Source organism: Balaenoptera ricei, chromosome 8 (genome assembly GCF_028023285.1).
Source record: "Balaenoptera ricei isolate mBalRic1 chromosome 8, mBalRic1.hap2, whole genome shotgun sequence".
Lineage (NCBI taxonomy): Eukaryota > Metazoa > Chordata > Mammalia > Artiodactyla > Balaenopteridae > Balaenoptera > Balaenoptera ricei.
Genome location: NC_082646.1, coordinates 15,179,836 through 15,202,544, shown reverse-complemented (window position 1 = coordinate 15,202,544; position 22,709 = coordinate 15,179,836). Strand labels below are relative to the sequence as shown.

Below are 22,709 nucleotides of genomic sequence, written 5' to 3'. Positions count from 1 at the left end.
TGGCCTTATTGCATCTGAGAGTTGAACTGATAGATATGCAGTTCCTTCTTTGACATCTAAAAGTAAAGGAAATAGGGCTTCTCTGGTGGCGCAGTGGTTAAGAATCTGCCTGCCAATGCAGGGGATACGGGTTTGATCCCTGGTCCGGGAAGATCCCACATGCCGTGGAGCAACTAAGCCCGTGAGCCACAACTACTGAGCCCGTATGCTGCAACTACTGAAGCCCATGTGCCTAGAGCCCGTGCTCCACAACAAGATAAGCCACCACAATGAGAAGCCCGCACACCACAACGAAGACCCAACACAGCCAAATAAATAAATAAATAAATAAATAAATAAATTTATTTAAAAAAAAAAGAAAGTAAAGGAAATAAAACTAATGACGTTGAAAGTAAAAAAGTAAAGAAATAAAATAAAATAGTAAATACATGAGGTGGGTATATTGGGATGAGAAGAATATCAGAAGATGCCCGAAGCTATTACAGAGAGTGGGTGATGTCTGAAAACATGAGATTCTGAGCTTGGGGTTATCAGGGAGGAAAGACTGAGAATGATCTGAAGATAGCAGGACACCTACCTGATGTCCGGGCCCAATAATATGACAGTCGTGGGAGTATATACATACAGCCACCACTTTAAATGCAAAAAGATGAAGGGAATGTTCAAGAAATATTTGAGAATATAGGTGATTTTGCTGATAATGGATCATAAAATTTAGAGTAAATAGTGGAAGAATTTTAGGAGTTGGGAGGGGTGAGGGGGGGACAGAGTATGGGATATGCCAATCTTTATGGGGCTTCCAATGTGGGATAGGGGGTGTCATGGGAGAACCCCAACCTCACTGAGGAAGGCAAGAAGTAACACGACTCCAAAGGTGCTAACTAGGCAAGCAAGCAGGTTGGTCTGCCACAACTCCTTGGTGGCTAAAAGTTGACATTGAAACTTAATGGGTCAGAGCAAAACAGTTTCTTACAGCACAGCAAACAGCAGGAGTATCAGCCTAACTGTGCTGATTCCCCTTGCCCTTAGGCCCCACAGGATGATAGAATAGGCCCAGACGGATGCCGCACATGCAGTGGGTTGTGCCACAGCTGAGAATTTCAGGTCCAAGCCTCAGTATCTTTTATAGTAAGCAGCAGACAAGCCAGCCCCGCTCCCCGCGGAAGGTACAGTTGAGCAAGCAGACAGCAGTCACACCGTGGTCACCTTGAGCTACTTAGTTGCTCCTCTGACTATCGAAACTGCTCAATAACACGGGATAAGTCTCGCAGTTGGTACCCCCTGCAGGGATGTCCAGGACCCACAGGGGACTGCCTCTCCCAACTTCATGGTGATTGACATAAACAGAGATGAAAGACATAATGGGATTAGTTCCAAGGGATGCAAGGCAGAAGTTCAAGTCTGTTCAGTGTGGTTAGGGAATAGGGAGTGGTGGGTGTCTGGGTATCATTTTTTACCCCTGTTAATAGAGGCAAGGAAGTCTAGGGATTCGAGATCTCAGTCCCACCCAGTTCGTGTACCCCTCTTGTTCTCTGATGATGCAGGTAGAAAGCCTGATGGAAGGGGAAGGTTATAATCAAGTTCTCAGGAGCTCAGGTTCACTCTTGGCCCTGTTGGTGGAGGGGCACATTTACACCAGATGCAGAGTCCACTTTGATACCTGCTGAAGGAGTTGGGATTTCTCAGGAAACCAGGGGTTAGTCTAAGGTTAGAGATCCCCTCTTTGATCACATGATGTGAATAGAAGACCTGAGAGTTGTGTGGTCTTAGTTCAGTGCACGGACCAGTTACACAGGCACACCCTGCACTCTCTTTTTTTTTTTGGCCGTGCCACACGGCTTATGGGATCTTAGTTCACTGACCAGGATCGAACCTGGGCCCACAGCAGTGAAAGCCAGTGAAAGCGTGGTGTCCTAACCACTGGACCGCCAGGGAATTACACCCCCTCTGCTCTCTTGACGATGGGGTAAAAGAACTCATGGAGACATGGTCTTAAATCCCTATATACCAGTTCACTCAGACTCCTACTGGGGAAGGGCAAACTTGTTTCTTCAGTCTTTGTCTTTTTTTTTTTTTTTTTTGGATAATATATATATATATAAAAAACACAAAATGCACCATTTTAGCCATTTTTAAGTGCACAGTTCAGTTGCATTATATCGTTGTGCAACTGTCACCGCCATCCATCTCCAGAACTTTTTCATCTTCCCCAACTGAAATTTTGTACTCATTAAACACTAACTCCCCATTCCCCTCTCCAAGCCCCTGGTAACCATCATTCTACTTTCTGTCTGTATACATGTGACTACTCTAGTACCTCATATAAGTGGAATCATACAGTGTTTGTCCTTTTGTGACTGGCTTATTTCACTTAGTATAATGTCCTCAAGGTTCATCCATGTTGTAGCATGTGACAGAATTTCCTTACTTTTTTTTTTTTTGACTACGCCATTCACCTTGTGGGATTTTAGTTCCCTGACCAGGGACTGAACCCAAGTCCTTGGCATTGAGAGCACAGAGTTCTAACCACTGGCCCACCAGAGAATTCCCGAGAATTTCCTTACTCTTTAAGGCTGAGTAATATTGCATTGTACACAGACTACACTCTGTTTGTCCATTTATCCATCAAGGAATGCTTGGGTAGTTTCTGACCCTTTTGATTAAAACATCTGGGGAAAATAGAGGCCCCTTTTCCACCCTGATGGGGATAGGAAGTCCATACACTTTGATTATAATCATAATTCATAATCTTTGGTATGTATGTACTAATACTGATCCATGTATGGTCTTATTTATTTATTTATTTATTTATATAATGAATTCACTGTCTAACTTAAAAAATGGAACTTTGCCAATAATTTACAATCTATTTATTTGCTTCTTCCTTATCTTCTTCCCTTGCCCACCCTCAGGGGTTTTTTCATATATTATATTGCACCTTATTCCTGAAATATATACTGCTCATGACACTACCCATTTATAAAAACTGGTAGAACTTTATAGCCCAAAGAGTGAATCTTAATGTATGAAAATTTTAAAAAATCAACCAGGAGAACAGAAGATTCTAGGATGGAATATAGACTATTACAAAAGAATCTATATTATAAATGACATTATTTCACTGAAGTGGGTGAGGAAAAAGAGGTGTTGACTTAAGTAACTTTGGAAACTCTGGAAACTGGAAGACTGAAAAGGAACTATACTTAAGCTTTGTCTTCAGGTTGGTAAAGTCGTTTTCCTTGGAGGTATGGGTTAACAATTCTAAAACCACTCTACGCGTAGACCAGGAATGAACAAATAAGTATATGAATGGCAGATGATGGGAACCCGGTTCCTTACTGTTGGAGTGAGAGGGTACAGTTAGGAAAGGAGGGAAAGCTAGAGTGAACCATGTGATACTGGATTATAGTGAGAGCTATTAGTATGAACTCGTGTTTAGCTAAACACAGATACTGAGAGATGATGATAGTGTTGTGTATACACATATAGGTACAGATATGGTTATTTCCTAGCTCTGTCCTATGAGAGGCCTGCAAGCAATGACACCCTGTAGCAACGAGGACACCCATTAGATCTTGGTGTCCAAGATCTCCATACCATTCTCCAACAATATATTTTAGGTGGGCTTCACCTTATATATTCTCTCTCTCTCTTTTTTGGTTTGTTTGTTTGGCGTGATACCTGTATTTTTTTTGGTTTGGTTTGGTTTGTTTGGCCATGCCACGCAGCTTGTGGGATCTTAGTTCCCCGGGCCCTTGGCAGTGAAAGCGCTGAGCCCTAACCACTGGACTGCCAGGGAATTCCCTACCATGATACTCTTTTTTTTTTTTTAATTAATTAACTAATTTATTTATTTTTGACTGCGTTGGGTCTTCGTTGCTGCACGTTGGCTTTCTCCAGTTGTGGCTAGTGGGGGCTACTCTTCGTTGCAGTGCATGGGCTTCTCATTGCAGTGGCTTCTCTTGCTGCGGAGCACAGGCTCTAGGCGCGCAGGCTTCAGTAGTTGTGGTACACGGGCTCAGCAGTTGTGGTGCACAGGCTTAGTTGCTCCGTGGCATGTGGGATCTTCCCGGACCAGGGCTCGAACCTGTGTCCCCAACATTGGCAGGTGGACGCTTAACCACTGTGCCACCAGGGAAGTCCCCATGATACTCTTTGTGAGGTATCAAAAAATTTACATTTTTTCCCATGAAAATATCATGGAAAAAATTTGTGTTTTGTTTTCTTGTTTTGTTCTCTGTCTTCAATATTAGAGTCTTTTCTCAGATATCTGGTAACTTTGGCTTCTGCTTGCCTCTTGGTTAAGAATGAGGAAGTAAATATCTGTTGAAATCTCTGAGCACATCCGTGGGGCTTGTTGACTTTGAGTTTCACTATAGGGGTGAACTGCATGGGTCATTTGTTGGGAACAAGATTCCCCAGAGAAATTTCTTTCAACAACCTGCCTTGATAGTAAAGGTGTGCATTCTGGGAGCCAAGTGGGAAAAAAGGTTAGGGGCTCTGTGTACCCAGCATTCAGTATATGAAGAGTCATTTCATCCTCCTGCTTTACTGTGCCTCCCATCCTCCAGGCCAGAACCTCTCTGTTTTACCTTCTCCAGAGAATATAACTCAAATATTCTCCTGGGATGAGGGACAGGCTCAACCAATGCTATGGAGTGGGAAATCTATCTTTTGCACTTAGCTTTCACACAACCCTCCTCATTTTAGTCCAGCCCCATCCCCATCCCACCCCCACACCCAGTTCCAGAGGTACTTAGTGCTGTCAACCCCTGTGCCTTCTGAGGATTTTGTGATGTAATTCAGGTTGGCTCTCAGATTTGCTCACTGCCAGTTAGGCATTGAGCCTTCTCTGTTCTTTCAAACTAATAACGCTTTGATTATTATCTACAGTTCTTCCTGTCCTAGTGGGTCTTTTTTCTTTTAAAAATACCATTACTGTATTTATAGTCGTGCTTTGAGAGGGAGTGAAATTAGATGGATGTGCTCAGTTTGCCATATTAATTCAGAACCTTCTTACCTCTGGTCTTGCTCCCGTCAAATCCTACCTACAAGCCCTTACCTCATCTCTTGCCAGAAACAAGTGGAATCAGGGTAAGGGAGTCTAGACAGGCTCCCTGTGGAGGGTGACCAGTCATTCAGGTCTATGTCAGTGAAGGCATGGCAAATCCTGTCTCCCTCTGAGTCAACACTGAGATCTAAGAGGCTCTATCTTCGGGGTGAGACAAGATAGCAAGCACCAATGCACCATGACAATGTTAATAATCAAGCCATTAGTTTGAAATAGAACCTAATGGGGAGGACCAGAGATGGGGCCTCACCCCCAGAAAGGGTAGTCTGGGAAGAATTGTATAGGTTGTCACTTAACCCAACGGTGAGGTTCAGGATAGGCCTATAGTTTCAGTGAGGAGAACTAAAGGACTAATCCAGAAATCACATAGAGCTAGAGCTGGGATGGTAGGCTTCAGCTCCAGGGACTCACCACTGGAGCAAGACTAACACCAGAGAGACTGACTATAGCCCCTGGGTTTGTCTAGGTCCTTGCTACTCAGAATATGGGTTCAAGGACCAACAGCTGGGGTATCATCTATTAGCTTGTTAGATATACATAATCACAGGATCTACCCTAAGCCTATTGTATCAGAACCTACATTTTAACAAGATCCTCAGCTGATATGAGTCTGCCCATAGTTTAAAGGCCTTCTATACCTACCTTTGGGGGCAAGCTGAGGGCAACAGTTGCTACAATTAGGGATACTCTTACAGACTTGCAGAAAATAAACCAAATTGAACTGACACTACTTTATTCGTGGTGAGTAAATGGATTTTCCAGTGCTTGATCTACTCAGATAAAACCCAAGTATACCATTATGATGGGACCACAAAGTCAATAAAATTTGTAGGATGGTCATATTTTCTCAATTAATACGGAAGGGCCCATCATACTCTTAGGTTATTAATTTTATGAAGGCACTAAAACCAGACAGAGAAACACGTGTCTTATGTTTCAACAATTGTTAAGGGTTTAGAAAAACAAACCACGAAAAACATGAGGACCTTTGGGAATCTAAAAGATGAAATGTAGGATCTGTGTAGCCTCACATTCTTGGTGTAGTAGAAACATAGTATTTTGAGTCAAAAGACCTGGTTTGAATCACACGTCCATCACTTACTGGCTAATAGTAGCCAAGTTATTCAACCTCTGACTTTTCTCATCTGAAAATGAGGAGTAATAATACCAAATCATACGGTTAAGTGAGCATTAAATAAGATGGTAAAGGGACTTTAAAACTATGAGGTACTGTGCAAATGTGAATTTTGTTGTTATTAAGCCCCTGGTTCAATTACAATTCTGTAAAGTAGAGCTATGACCAAACTGTATGACTGTAAAGTCTGGGGAATGCGGTAATTACCTACATGTTGTGATTTGAGAGACACCAGAAAAGGTCTTTGCTTGAGTGATAACTACAGCGTCTGAAATTCCGCCATCAATGTTATTATTCCTTGAGGTTAAATAAGTCTATTATCTCCGTGAATCCCTCTGTTAAAATCCAAATTCCACAATGAAAATACAATCAGCCCCTACTTGTGTTATTGCTTTATATGTTTCAAAATTTTTTTGTATTTATTATCTTATATTACCCTTTCAATTATGTGATATGGTGGGGTTGATATTTTTACTATTTTTGCCATTTTGCAAATAAACTAATTGAGGCTCAGACAGCTGAAAGTGACTTAACCAAGTTCACACAGTCACTTCCATCCCTCCTGAAACTCAAGTCAAACATTTAAGTAAGTCTTTATCCTTCCTTTCCCTGCTATCTTATATTCGAGGCATGAGAAGATGTTATCAGTTCTACCTCCAAAATATTTTAAAATCCACGTTCTCTTCTCAATGTCTACTGCTGTTTACTTTATCTACCATATTTCTACATCATTATCATCTCGACACTATCGTCTCTCACCTGGACTACTGCGATACCCTTCTGACTCTTCTCCCTGCTTCTACCTTTACTCCCACAATGCATCCTCATAAAGTAACCAAAATGATCTTTTAAAAACAGAAAGTGGATTTTTAACAAATGGTGCTGGATATCCACATGCCAAAGAATGAAATTGGACTCTTACCATAAACCATATACAAAAATTAACTCAAAATGGATGAAAGGTCTAAACGTAGAAGCTAAAACTATAAATCTCTTAGAAGAAAACATAGAAGAAAAGCTTTATGACATTGGATTTGGCAATGATTTCTTGGATACAACACCAAAACCACAGGCAACAAAAGAAAAAATAAATAAATTGGACTTCATCAAAATTAAAAACACTTTGTGCATCAAAGGACACTATCAACAGAGCGAAAAGACAACCCATGGAGTGGGAGAAAATATTTGCAAATATCTGATAAGGGATTAATATCCAAAATACAAAGAACTCCTACAACTCATCAACAGAAAAACAAACAAACCAATTAAAAATGAGCAAAGGACTTGAATGGACTTTTTCTCCAAAAAAGATATACAGATGGTCAATAAGCACATGAAAAGATGCTCAACATCACTAATCACTAGGGAAGTGCAAAACAAAACCAAATGAGATACCACTTCACATTCATTAGGATGATGAAAGAAAGAAAGAAAAAGAAGAGAGAAAGTGAAAGGAAAAGAAAAAGAGGAAAAGAAGGAGGGAAGGAAGAAGGAAGGAAGAAAGAAGAAAGAAGGAAGAGGAAGGAAGGGAAGGAGGGAGGGGGAGGGAGAGATGGAGGGAGAGAGGGAGAAAGGAAGAGAGAGAGATGAAAGAAAGAAAGAAAAAGAAAGAGGAAAGAAGGAAGGAAGGGAGAAAGAAAAGGAAAGAAAGGAACAAGTGTTGACAAAGATATGCAGAAATTGGAACCCTTGTGCATTGCTGATGAGAATGGAAAATGGTGAAGCCACTGTGAAAAACAGTATGGCAGTTCCTCAAAAAATTAAAGAATTAGGGAATTCCCTGGTGGTCCAGTGTTTAGGACTCCACACTTTCACTGCTGAGGGTCTGGGTTCAATCCCTGGTCAGGGATCTAAGATCCTGAAGTCTGTGCAGCGCGTCCAAACAAACAAACAAAAGAATTACCATACAATCCAGCAATTCTACTTGTGGGTATGTATTCAAAACAATTGAAAGCAAAGACTTGAACAGATATTTGTACATTCACAGGAGCATTATTCACAATAGCCAAACATGGAAACAACACAAATATCCACTGATGTATTAATGGATAAACAAAACATGAGGGGGTTTTTTGTATATACATTCAATGGAATATGCTTCAGCCTTAAAAATGAAGGAAATTCTGACACATGCTACAACATGATGAACCTTAAAGATATTACGCTGAGTGAAATAAGCCAGACACAAAAGGACAAATACTGTATGATTCCATTCATATGAGGTACCTAGAAGAGTCAAATTCATAGAGACGGAAAGTAGAATGGTGGTTGCCACGGGTAGGGGGAGAGGAGATATTTTTTAATAGATACCGAATCTCACTTTAGGAAGATGAAAAAGTTCTGGAGATGGATGGTGGTGATAGTTTCACAACAGTGTGAATGTACTTAATGCCACTGAACTATACACCTAAAAATTAAAATTAAAGTGGTAAATGTTATGCATATTTTACAAAAACAAACAAACCAAAAATCCCTCCAAAGCAGAAACCTGATCTTCTCAATCCTCTCCTTAGGATCTTTTAATGATTTCTGTTTACGGTTAGCATGGACTGCAAGGCCCTGTATTACCTGGCTGATGTTTACTTTGCCAACCTCATTTTGGGAAGGAAGAAAGGGAGGTAGGGAGGGATAAAGGGAGGAATCAGAGCTGAGATTCAAATCCAGGTCTCCTGACTCTCAATGATATAGTCTGTCTACTGTAATTACCTGCCTCCTATATTTGTAAGTTAAACTTTATCAGCTAATTAACACCTTAGATCAAATAATTTAGCAAATTGTTTTCCAATGTGATACCTTGCTCAGAATCCAGTCCTTACCTACATAATATGATAACTTTTTCTTGAAGAAAGATATCCTGAGCAGGTAGCACTGGAAAATAAAAGCAGAGTGGGGAACTGCAGTCAGTTCTGATTTGTTCTAACTGGGGAAGCAGGGGAAGCTTTACAGAGGAAGGGCTATTAGAACTCAGCAAAGCTTTAAGAAGAAGTAGAATTTCCATGGGTAAAGGATGGTAAAAAGGACACTGAAGGCAGAGGACAGCCAGAGCAAAGACAAGGAAAAATGCACGAGTGGAGAATGCCTGGGAACAGTCAGGTAGATGGAAGGGTGGAGCAGATGGGAGTGTAGACTGGAGGGGTGGGAGATGAAGCTGGGGAGGCAGCTCAGGACCTAAAAGGGAGAAGGGAACTCAAAGCCATGATAAGGAAACTGGACTTTAAGAGAAAAGGAGAGTGAGTCACTGCAGTGTAGAATCAGAGCCAAGGAACCCCAGGAGTTTTTGGTGGAGAGAAAGGGAAAGGGCAATGTCATGGGCCAAGTACCTGCATCTGAGCATGTGGGGACTTAGGATGGGGAAGGCAGAAAGATGGGGAAGAAAGAGGAAGGTCTCTTCCAGACCTATGCTCAGACAGGGAAATTAAGAGGAGGGGACCAAAGACAGATGCTAGACAACTGTGGTACTGTTTGAAGAACTCTAAAGAGTGTAGTTTGCACAGGAAACTATATTAAATATCTTGTGATAAACCATAATAGAAAAGAGTGTGAAAAAGAATATGTGTATATGTATAACTGAATCACTTTGCTGTACGGCAGAAATTAACACAACATTGTAAATCAACTATACTTCAATAGAATAATTTTTTTAAAAAAGAGTGTAGTTCGAACCTGGAATCAAGAGACCTTAATGAAAAAAGTAACGGAGGTGGGTGGATCCTAGAGGGTTTTGATAAAGATCTTAGATAATTTCCTTATTTTAGAAATTTTAGCCTAAGTCCGTGAAAATTGCACTAATACCTCTGGTTGACTGGCTATCTACAACAGCAGAGTGAATGGAATAAATAAATAAGATTTTTTAAAGTTCAATGTTTATAGACATATTTATTTTAAAAATGACTGGGGACTTCCCTGGTGGCACAGTGGTTAAGTATCTGCCTCCCGACTCAGGGGACACAGGTTTGAGCCCTGGTCCAGGAAGATCCCACATGCTGCAGAGCAACTAAGCCCTTGTGCCACAATTACTGAGCCTGCATCCCACATCTATTGAGACTGCACGCTGCAACTACTGAAGCCTGTGTGCCTAGAGCCCGTGCTCTGCAACAAGAGAAGCCATTGCAATGAGAAGTCCGCACACTGTAACGAAGAGTAGCCCTCACTCGCCGCAACTAGAGAAAGCCCACGTGTAGCAACGAAAACCCAACGCAGCCAAAAAAAATTTTTTTAATAAATAAATAAATAAAATTAAAAATGACTGAATTAGAAGACGTTAAATAATGTTGATACACACCAGGAAGGGATTAGGCAAGGAAAGGTGCATTATTTCACCACAAGAAATAAAGACCATAGTTAGAAGTTAATGACCAGCCAAAGCTTTAGATCTTGTGGTAGGTTTCCTAGCTCCAGAGGATCATTATGGTGGAAACTTCTTTATGGTACTTAGCTGAAATAAACAGATGGCAGTTGGAGAATTTTACTCTGTGACCCCAATGTATTTTTAAAAAGAAAGCACTCTTTTAATAAGTCTGGTATGTGAGGAGGGAAGGCACAAAAATCCAAAATGGTTTGGTGATACTGAAAATCCTATTAAGTAAGAGGGCATAGTGAAGCTCCAAGAGGGCAGAGATCTCTGTAGCCCAATCCGCTAGAAAGTGACCAGCACACGGAAACATTCAGTAAGTATTGTGAAAGAATGGATGGATGCAAAGGTATGGATTCTTGGCTTTGTTTTAACCTAGAAGATCTCCAGCAGTGAGCCACAAAGCTCTGAGCTTGGTCCTGAGCTGTTACGTTCTTTTGATTGAAGAAATACAAAGTATGCTTACCAAAGAGCTATCAATAATTAGGGCTGGCGAGTAATACACTGGCCTTAGAAGAAAATTCCCTGTCAAGTGACTACTTAAATCAGAATTTGAGTAAATATCTGTAAGTTGTGCTATAAATAGATTTCTACATGACTTCTCACCTGAGATGCCTTCTAACTTTCAAGTTCCCCGATAATGATTATGTTATTCCTTATACTTAAGCGCCTGCAAATGTTCCCTATTGCCTATCTAAGTAACAATTTCCTCTTTGCAACGCCCTGCTTACTTTGATCCTACTCTCCTTTTTTTTCAGCACTTTTGAAAAGCTTTTTCTCATCCCACACAGAGGCCTGTTCTACTTCAGTGGTTCAAAGTTTAAATAACATACGTGTTGGATTTAGAAGGAACTGGCTCTGAATTCCAGATCCACCACTTGCCGTGGGGCTTTTGGTAAATTACCTGACTTCTTTCAGCTTTAGTTTTATCATAAAATGGTGATGGTGATGATGATGATGTGTTTTCTGAGGATTAATAAAGATCATATGGAAGTTCCCAGGACTGTGTCTGATACTTAGTTCTGTCATCTTTCTTCTTCATGGATTTTTTTCCCCTTCTGTCAGGACCATACTATTCACTGCCTAATTGCTTTTGAATTGTTTCACATGTTTTCATTTTAGCGTTACTACTAGATTGTTATGGAATCCTGGAGTCTGTAAGCAGGGTCCAAAAAGTTTGACCTCCCGTACCTGTAGTACTTGTCTATAAAATGAGACAGCTGGACCAAATAATCCTTTTATCTATGAATTCTGTTATTTCAATATGCCTTTTGTATCCCTGAGGTGGCTTGCACAGTCTGACACGTAACTATTTGTTAACTGAATGACTAAAATCTCTTGTTACTTCTCTCTTTTCTATTTACAGTAGTCATAATATAGTAGTAGTAGGATCAATATAGTAGGATCAACTAGGAAAATGTATATGAAAGTAATTTTAAAACTTGAAGTCATAATTATATGTGTGTATATAAATTACATATTTATATATATTATATGTATACATAAGCAGTACATAATATATATAAACTACCATCTATATATATCTATATATAAATATATGTAAATATATAGATATAGATAGATAGATAGATAGATAGATGATGTGGTAGTTGTAATAGTAGAAAGAATAGTGGTAATAGGACCATCCATGATTTGAGGCAATTCTAATTTATTTACCAGTGTAAGACTGAGGCTGGACTTATGTGACCCCAGGCCCAGCTTATGCTTGTCCAGGGTGATTCTCTGACAGCAGAGAGGTCCCATGTCATTGGGAAATTATTATTTATTAGTTTTACAGCGCATTGTACACAGAATCCATGCTCTGTGTTAGTCAATGTGAAGAAAATAAAGCTGATTCAGGCATGATCCCAATCTGGTGAAGGAGACAGCTAATATGAAGTTATCACCATAATATTTTACTCCTGAGAGATATTAAGCAAGGGAGATTTTTCTCCTGCTGCCTCTTCTCTTCAAGCCTTTAATCTTGCTGGCCCCTTACTTCTCTCCTTTACCTTCTCTGCTTTATACCTGGCAATTCCTATTTATTCTTTTTGTTTTACTTAATTAATTTATCTATTTATTTTTGGCTGTGTTGGGTCTTCATTGCCGCACGCGGGCTTTCTCTAGTTGCAGCGAATGGGGACTACTCTTCCTTGCGGTGCACGGACTTCTCATTGTGGTGGCTTTTCTTGTTGCGGAGCACGGGCTCTAGGTGCACGGGCTTCAGTAGTTGCGGCACGCAGGCTCAGTAGTTGTGGCTCGTGGGCTCTAGAGCTCAGGCTCAATAGTTGTGGCACACAGGCTTTGTTGCTCCGTGGCATGTGGGATCTTCCCAGACCAGGGATCAAACTTGTGTCCCCTGCATTGGCAGGTGGATTCTTAACCACTGCACCACCAGGGAAGTCCTTCCTATTTATTCTTTAAGACTCAGTTCAGGTACACAATGTTTCCACTCCCCCCACACCTTACCATCACATTACTAAAGGCCTATTTATAGCAGTTTCTTTTAGCTAGTACATCATGTTCAGCAATCAAGAAAAATTAAAAGGCATATTAAAAAGCAAAAAAAAAACCCAAAAACCCTGCAATTTGAAGAGGCAGCTCAAGCATCAAAACCAGACATCTAACCAGAGTTATTAGAATGATCAGACCTGGAATTTAGAACAACTATGATTAATGTACTAAGGACTCTAAGGGATAAAGTAGACAGCATGCAAGAACAGATGGGTAATGTAAGAAAAGAGATGGAAATTCTAAGAAAGAATCGAAAATAAATGCTAGAGATCAAAAACACTGTAACAGAAATGAAGAATGTCTTTCATGGCTTATTAGTAGACTGGTCATGGCTGAAGAAAGAATCTCTGAGCTTGGGGACATATCAATAGAATTCTCCAAAACTGAAGAGCAAAGACAATAAAGACTGAAAAAAACAGAATGCATATCCAAGGACTGTAGGACAACTACAAAAAGTATAAGATATGCATAATGGAAATAACAAAAAGAGAAGAAACAGAGAAAGGAACAAGAGAAATATTTGAAGCAATAATGACTCAGAATTTCTCCAAATTAAAGTCAGACACAAAATCACAGATCCAGGGAGACTGGAGAACAACGAGAAGGATAAACGTAAAAAACCTACACCTAGGCATAGCATTTTCAAACTACAGAAAACCAAAGATAAAGAAAAATGCAAACATATAAAACTCCTAGAAAATAACATAGAAGAAAAACCTAGATGATCTTTTAGATATTAATACAATGCCAAGGGACTTCCCTGGTGGTGCAGTGGTTAAGAATCTGCCTGACAATGCAGGGGACATGGGTTCGAGCCCTGGTCTGGGAAGATCCCACATGCCGCAGAGCAACTAAGCCCATGCACCACAACTACTGAGCCTGTGCTCTAGAGCCCGCGAGCCACAACTACTGAGCCCGCATGCTGCAACTACTGACGCCCGCGCACCTAGAGCCCATGCTCCACAGCAAAAGAAGCCACTGCAATGAGAAGCCCGTGCACCACAACGAAGAGTAGCCCCTGCTCACCACAGCTAGAGAAAGCCCGCATGCAGCAATGAGGACCCAACGCAGCCAAAAATAAATGACTAAATAAATTTTTTTAAAAATACGCAGCCAAAAATAAATGACTAGATAAATTAAAAAATAAAATACAACACCAAAGGCACAGTCCATGAGGGAAATAATTGATAAACTGGACTCCATTAAAATAAAAAACTTCTGTACCACAAAAGACAATGTCAAGAGACTAAAAAGACAAGCCACAGAATGGGAGAGAATATTTGCAAAAGACATCTGATAAAGGACTGTTATCCTAAATATACAAAGAACTTTTAAAACTCAACAATAAAGAAACAAACAACCTGATTTTAAAAATGGGCCAAAGTCCTTAACAGATTCCTTACCAAAGAAAATATACAGATGGCAAATATGCATATGAAAAAATGCTCCACATCATATGTCATTAGGGAATTGCAAATAAAACAACGAGAATATCACTACACACCTATTAAAATAGTCAAAATCCAGGACTTCCTAGTGGTTCAGTGGTTAAGACTCTTGAGCTTCTACTGCGGGTTGCATCCTTGGTGGGGGTAGTTCTGCATGCTGAACTGTGCGATCAAAAAAAAAAAAAAAAAAAAAGTCAAAATCCAGAACACCGACAACACCAAGTGCTGACAAGAATATGCCACTGGCTGGTGGGAATGCTAAATGGTTTAGCCACATTGGAAGACAATTTGGTGGTTTCTTACAAAACTAAACATACTCTTACCATATAACCCAGCAATCATGCTTCTTGGTATTTACCCAAATGAGTTGCAAACCTAGGTCCAAATGAAAACCTGCACATGGATGTTTAAGGCAGCTTCATTCATAATAGCCAGAACTTGGAAGCAACCAAGATATTCTTCAAAAGGCAAATGGTATATCCATTCAATAGAATATTGTTTATCACTGAAAAGCAATGAGCTATCAAGCCATGAAAAGACATGGAGGAATCTTAAATGTAGGTTACTAAGTAAAAGAAGCTAATCTGAAAAGGCCATATACCGTATGACTCCAACTACATGATGTCTGGAGAAGGCAAAACTATGGCGGCATTAAAAAAAAACCAGTGGTTGCCGGGGTTTGGAGAGGGAGGGGGTAGGGAGGAATAGGTGGAACACAGAGAAATTTTAGGGCAGTGAAAACACTGTGTGATATTGTAATGATGGATACATATCATTATACATTTGTCCAAACCCACAGAAAGTACAATACCAAGAGTAAACCCTAATGCAACTTATGGACTTTGGGTAATTATGATGTGTCAGTGTAGGTTCATCACCTAGGGGCAGGACAGGAATAAAGACGCAGACATGGAGAATGGACTTGAGGACACGGGGAGGGGGAAGGGTAAGCTGGGACGAAGTGAGAGAGTGGCATGGACTTATATATACTAACAAATGTAAAATAGATGGCTAGTGGGAAGCAGCTGCATAGCACAGGGAGATCAGCTCCGTGCTTTGTGACCACCTGGAGGGGTGGGATAGGGAGGGTGGGAGTGAGACACAAGAGGGAGGAGATATGGGGATATATGTATATGTATAGCTGATTCACTTTGTTATAAAGCAGAAACTAACACACCATTGTGAAGCAATTACACTCCAATAAAGATGTTAAAAATAATAATAAATAAATAAATTAAAAATTTTAAAATGTAGGTTCATCAATTGTAACAAATGTACCATCCTGTTATAACAGTAGGGGAGGCTGTCCATGTGGGTGGGCAAGAGGTATATGGGAAATCTCTATACCTTCTTCTCATTTTGCTGTGAACCTAAAACTGCTCTTTAAAAATTGTCTTAAAAAAAAAAATTCAGATCAGGCCTCATTTTCTCCTAGAAGCCTTTTCTAACCACCCCACCTCCTCCTTTCATTTCTTAGAACATTCAATTCTCTCCTCTATCATTGTGTATTGTATTAGAATCATTTGTCCTCACTATCACTAGATAGTGAGTTCCTTGAGGAGAGAAATGTTACCTTACTCATCTTTTCTCCCCATTGTTTAGCAGAGTGCCTGACACATAAGTAAGAATTCAGTAAATACCTACTGAAATGAAAAGAAATTCAGTGGGCCTAAGATCACTTTGTCAATTACTTGGACATTGCCTTTAAGAATATCCAGCTTCTTAAAACATACAAGAAGATGCAAGAAACTGTCTGCCAGAACTAACTTGGACGATGCCCGGTTACCTCCTGTGTTCCAACTTCCCACTGCATTGCAGCCTTTTAGGATTCCAGGTGCTTATTCCTATTCTTGACCTCGGTTCCAGCATCTGTTCCCCTCAGCTTTAACGGTCTCCTTTCTTGAGACCTGAAAATTAACCTTGACTATTCATCCATCAAGCATTTACCAAAAAATATTTATTATGCCAGGCACTTCCTGGTACTGGGGTTACAAGCAAACAAGGCTCCTACCCCAGAAGAACTCATTTAGTCAGGGAGAGAGACTTGTAAACACATGGGTAAGAGAAAGGTAGACATTGTGATAGAAACAGCCATGGACTTTTGGCACTCAGAACTCAGGGTTTTATCTTGAGAGAGACCCTAAAAATCCATGATATAAGGATTTGTCATTTTTAATGAGGTGGAAATTTGAATGAAACTATCTTGAAGGTTGGTGGGCAATGAAAGCAAAGCACTTAGCCAGATGTCTAGATTGGGTGTGTATTTTGGCCTGGCATTGAGGTTCTTAACTCCTTCTCAAGCACATTGTTACATTCATTACAGATATCAAGCTGATTGTTTAAATTTTTCAGGTACATTTAATCAGAGAGTAAATGCTATTGTAGGGTTCCCCAAAATGGGGTGTTCTCTAAGACCTCAGGAAAATGTTCTTATGAATGTGAAGGATATATTATATGTACTTAAGGATAAATTTATTAAATATATAGACCTGTACAATGAAAGTTACAAAATTTGCTGAGAAAAATTAAAGATGATCTAAAATGATGGCACAATAAACAGTATTCATGAATCAGAAGACTCAATGTTGTTTTTAATTCTCCCCCAAATATGTATTCAATGTATCCCAGTCAAAATTTCAAAAGACTTTTTGTAGAAATCAAGAACATGATTCTAAAATTTATATGGAGGGAATATCCTGGCAGTCCAGTGGTTAGGACTCATCGCTTTCACTGCTGGGGGGCCTGGGGTTCAATCCCTGGTTGGGGAACTAATATCCCGCAAGCCACACAGCACAGCCAAAATTAATTAATTAAATAAAATTTATATGGAAATGCAAAGGACCTAGGAGAGTCAAAACAATTCTGAAGAAGAAGACAGCTAGAAGACTTACACTATCTGATTTCAAGAGTAACTATATAGTTACAGAAATTGTGATAGTCTGGTATTGGTACAAAGATAGACATAAATATAAATGGAACAGAATATAAGTCCAAAATTGACCCACACATATATAGTCAATTGTCTTAAAATAAAGCAGCCAAGATGTCAATAATTCAATGGAGGACTTCCCTGGTGGCACAGTGGTTAAGAATCCACCTGCCAATGCAGGGGACACGAGTTCAAGCCCTGGTCTGGGAAGATCCCACATGCCGCAGAGCAACTAAGCCCGCAAGCCACAACTACTGAGCTTGTGCGGCACAACTACTGAAGCCCGTGCACCTAGAGCCCGTGCTCTGCAACAAGAGAAGCCACCGCAATGAGAAGCCCATGCACCGCAACGAAGAGTAGCCCCTGCTCGCCGAGAAAGCCCGTACACAGCAACGCAGACCCAACGTAGCCAAAAATAAATAAACAAATAAATAAATTGCGCTGGAACAATTGGACATCCGTATGCAAAAAAATTAACTTTGTTCTTTACTTCACACCATACACAAAAATTACCTTAAAAAGGATTACTAGCTGAAATGTAAAACTTAAAGATATAAAACTTCTAGGAGAAAACATTGCAGAAACTCTATTGTATTGATAACTAATAGTAGATAAAGATTTATTAAATAGAACACAAAAATCACACACCATAAATGAAAGAAAATGATAAATTGTATTTTACCAAAGTTAAAAACTTCTGTTCTTCAGAAGATACTGTAGAGAATTCCCTGGTGGTCCAGTTAAGATCCCGCATGCCGAGTGCCATGGCCAAAAAACAAAACAAAAATAAAAAAACAAACAAACAAAAAGACACTGTTAAGAAAATGAAAACACAAGCCACAGATTGGGAGAAAAAAAATGTTTGAAATAAATATACTGACAAAGAACTTTTGTTCTGAATATAGAAGAACTTTTACGATTCAGTAATAAGACAAATAACCTAATATTTTTTTAATGGGCAAAAGAGTTGAACAGGCACTTTGCAAAAGAAGATATATAAATGGCCAAAAAGAATATGAAAAGATGCTTAATATCATCAGGGAAATGCAAATTAAAACCACCATAAGATATCATTACATAACAACTAGAATGGCTAAAGTTTTTTTAATTGATAGTATTGTGTATTGCCAAGGATACAGAGCAACTGGAACTCTCACAGTCTGCTGATGGGGGTGTAAAATGATAAGCCACTTTGGAAAACAGATGAGCAGTTTATTATAATGTTAAACATACACTTGCCATATGACTCAGCATTTCCAGTCCTAGATCCAAGAGATCCAAGAGAAAGGAAAACACACGTCCACACAAAGATTTCTACATGAACCTTCATCTTCATTTTATTTATAATAAGCAAAACCAGAAACAACCCAAATGTCCATTAACTATTGACTGGATAAACAAATTGTAGAATATCCATCAACAGAACACTACTTGGCAATAAAAAGGAGTGAACTATGTACTGGTACACACAACAACATGGATGAATCTTAATATATCATGTTAACAGGAAGAAACCAGAAACAAAAGTTGATTCTACTCTATGATTCTATTTATTGAAATTGTAGAAAAAGCAAAATTAAAGTGACAGAAAGCGGATCAATGTTTGGTCATGTCAAAATGACTCAGGAGCCAACTTGAATGGGATCATTTTGGGACAATCTGGTTATCAATAAGCAAAATAATTGTAATGAATGAAACATATCAAATGTGTTTCAATCCATGAGTTTATAATGATACTAAACCACACATATACACACACACACACACACACACACACAGTTAAAAAAATATAAGAATATGACAAACTAACAATTTTCAGTTGGGAAGACGAAAATGTTATAATATGTTTTTTCTTTTTTTTTTTAATAGATCTTTATTAAAGTATAATTCCTTCACAATACTGTGTTAGTTTCTGCTTTATAACAAAGTGAATCAGCTATACATATACATATATCCCCGTATCTCCTCCCTCTTGTGTCTCACTCCCACCCTACCTATCCCACCCCTCTAGGTGGTCACAAAGCACCGAGCTGATCTCCCTGTGCTATGCTGCTGCTTCCCACTAGCCAACTATTTTACATTCGGTAGTGTATATATGTTGATGCTACTCTCACTTCACCCCAGCTTCCCCCTCCCACCCCATGTCCTCAAGTCCATTCTCTATGTCTATGTCTTTATTCCTGCCCTGCAACTAGGTTCATCAGTACCTTCTTTTTTTTTTTAGATTTGATATATATGCGTTAGCATATGGTATTTGTTTCTCTCTTTTTGACTTACTTCACTCTGTATGACAGACTCTAGGTCCATCCACCTCACTACAAATAACTCAATTTTGTTTCTTTTTATGGCTGAGTAATATTCCATTGTCTTTACATTATTTCTAACAATATCTTGACCTGACCACAAAGATCTTAAAATTGAGAAATAAAATACTTACTGACCATATGGTTACTGATTGAAAGAAATCGAGGCAAATGAAAATGTGTTAATTTGTAAGAATGGGAGTGAAAAACTTTTTTCCTGTTGAAACATTTCTTAATGTTGTTTTAACAATCAATAAAACTCTGAAACCCTTTTTCTTTTTTTTTTTTTTTTTTTTTTAAATGCAGGACACACAGTCCTGCATTTGAATTTTAGATGAGCATTGAATCATTTTTTAAATTTATTTATTTATTTATTTATGGCTGTGTTGGGTCTTCGTTTCTGTGCGAGGGCTTTCTCCAGTTGTGGCAAGCGGGGGTCACTCTTCATCGCGGTGCGCGGGCCTCTCACTATCGCGGCCTCTCTTGTTGCGGAGCACAGGCTCCAGACGCGCAGGCTCAGTAATTGTGGCTCACGGGCCCAGTTGCTCCGCGGCATGTGGGATCTTCCCAGACCAGGGCTCGAACCCGTGTCCTCTGCATTGGCAGGCAGACTCTCAACCACTGCGCCACCAGGGAAGCCCCTGAAACCCTTTTTCTATAAACCATCTGACCTCGCGTTCTACCCACAGAAATTCCCTGAATTCACACTGTGTGTCCATTCTCAGTCCACATAGCTTTTCTTCCTTCTTTTCATATCTGAAATGCCAGGTCCCCTGAAGTCTCCCAGTTTAATTACTGTAAGTGATGAAATGCCAAACAGTCTCCTAAATTCCAGGCCACTTGGGTGGTGTTTTGACACTCATTCTCAAAGTCCTAGGTTTACATTTGATCATGTTTACATTACTCCAATCAGTCCATAGACCTTTTGTCAGGGTTTCTATATTTTCTCCCTTTGGGTTGGCATGCAGTCATGAGGGAAACCAGAAAGAATCCGGATGGAATCATTAAACCCATCATCATTAATGGAAAGACAACTTGAAGGGCAAGCTCTCCTGATAGCTTTCAGTCAATTTGTCTCATAGTCAGAAAACAGCTATTTTTACCTATCACCAGCTGTATGGTGATATGGAAAACTGTATGGAAAACACAGACCCTGAATGGGGCCCAGGGGAAGGGGAGGTTGTGTGTGGGAAGTGAGGAGTGAGATAGGGTTGTATGCCCCAGAATCATGTTCCTGCAAGGAACTGAGGGGATAGTGGAGGCTTAGAGCTAAAAAGAACCTCAGCAATGACCTAGTCCATCCCTTTCACCTTACACATTAAGAAACAAAGGCTCAAAGAAGTAAAGTGAGCAATAGCCTTCAGAGAAGAACCCAGGGCACCCTGAAGCTTAGTTTAGGGTCCTTTCCACTCTACCACCTGCATTTTTAAAATGAATTATTTAGAAAGCTGAAACAGACATATTAGGAGACAACCTCAATAAATTTCAGGGTTCGGTGACATTCAGATTTTGCCAAAACACTAAAAACTGCCTGAGCCATAGAGGTATTCAAATATTTGCAGAGGCTAGTTTAACCAGCTCTAGTGTTCCCTGGGGCACAATTCCCTTGTTTATGTTTCTTAATTAAAAAGCTGAAAACAAGAAAGTATAAAGATAGGTCATAGGGTCCACATAGGCACAAATTCAACCCTTGATCATTCATTCCTGGTTGAGCAATACTTAATGAGTGTCTGCTATGCATCAGGCAGCATGCCAGGTGCTGGGAATCCACACAACAAGGTCTCCGCTCCCTCAGAGCTTAAGTATAGCAGGGAAGACAGTGTATTAAAGTAGTAATTACATTAAAGTGTGTTGAGTGTTAAAACTGAGGAAATTCAGGATTCTATGGATTTATCCCTGGAGACTAATTCAAGCTGTGTCTTCTGTTATCAGTATATTTCTGGGCTCTTTTTATAGCATCATTTGAGTTCCCCAAACACAAATTCTTTTCGATAAAACATTTAAAGCAACATTTACCTGCTGGTGTGCCATAAATTGTGTGAACATCTGCAAGAGAATTACGAGGTAAATTAGCGTTTTATAGGAGGACAAATTATTTTGGATTATATACGTCTGATAAATTTAGTACCATTTGACAGTACAGGTCACCTGAAAAATAATTTGACATATCTTGAAACTTTAGGCTTCCAGGTTTTCACAGTAATTCTTAACGGGTTTTGTCTGCAAAACTGACCCCCCTTATCATTTTCAGAACTCTGGAAGGCTCTACCAATTCAGATAAGGGTCTTAAAGAATCCTATCCATTTTTAAACGGCCAGCTCAGGGCGCTGCTCCACCAAACGTTTTCATAGCCTGCGTACATCTTTTGCCCCTCCTCTCTGTTATAGATTCCGCATTTATATAGGATTTAGCACATCATCTTTTCAATATTAACTGTGTGTATATATATATATATATCTTCCCCGAAACTGGATGGATCTCTAAGGAAAAGACTGTCTCTCCATCCCCCTATAGTATCACCTTAAGAGGCGGTCATCCAAAATCCGTACATTCATCATAGAAACAGAAATTCCACCCATAAATGTAAGGGACTGCCTCATTAACCTTGGGGCCCTATTTCCCTCCCACTGGCAGCAATCTGGTTTATTCCATGGGGTGGAGAAGGAAGTCAGGTTGGCGGGGTGGGAAGGGAATGGCGTCAGTGCGAGGTCACAGCACATTGTCCCGAATGCCATCTCCACACTAGGATGACATGAACCCAGGACTGAGGGATGCAGTCGGAGGAAAGACAGAGGCCCAAGTCGCGCAGACTACATGCAAAACGAGGGCAGGATAGAGAACAAAGCGTGGAACCTTGCGGGGCGTGGCAGGACACCTGTGCGCCGGCAGTGAGCTCCCGCAGAAGGAAAGTGAGGAGAGGCGAGCCGAGCCAAGGCCTGGCAGGATGGGGCGGGACTT

At 40.0% G+C, this 22,709-nt stretch overlaps 1 long non-coding RNA gene across 3 annotated transcripts in view; it reads right to left on the bottom strand.

Annotated features, from left to right (window-relative positions):
* LOC132370393 (uncharacterized) overlaps positions 1-22,690 on the bottom strand; it is a 44,304-nt gene extending 21,614 nt beyond the window's left edge. For 2 of the 3 annotated variants that reach the window (XR_009504552.1, XR_009504554.1), the window contains exons 1-4: positions 22,605-22,690; positions 21,768-21,797; positions 18,131-18,176; positions 14,576-14,681 (exon numbers count right to left, since the gene is read on the bottom strand). This is a non-coding gene — a long non-coding RNA (uncharacterized LOC132370393). The remainder of the gene's footprint in view (positions 1-14,575; positions 14,682-18,130; positions 18,177-21,767; positions 21,798-22,604) is intronic. The other variant, XR_009504553.1, reaches the window with a different exon arrangement.
* Between the last annotated feature and the right edge of the window lie 19 nt (positions 22,691-22,709).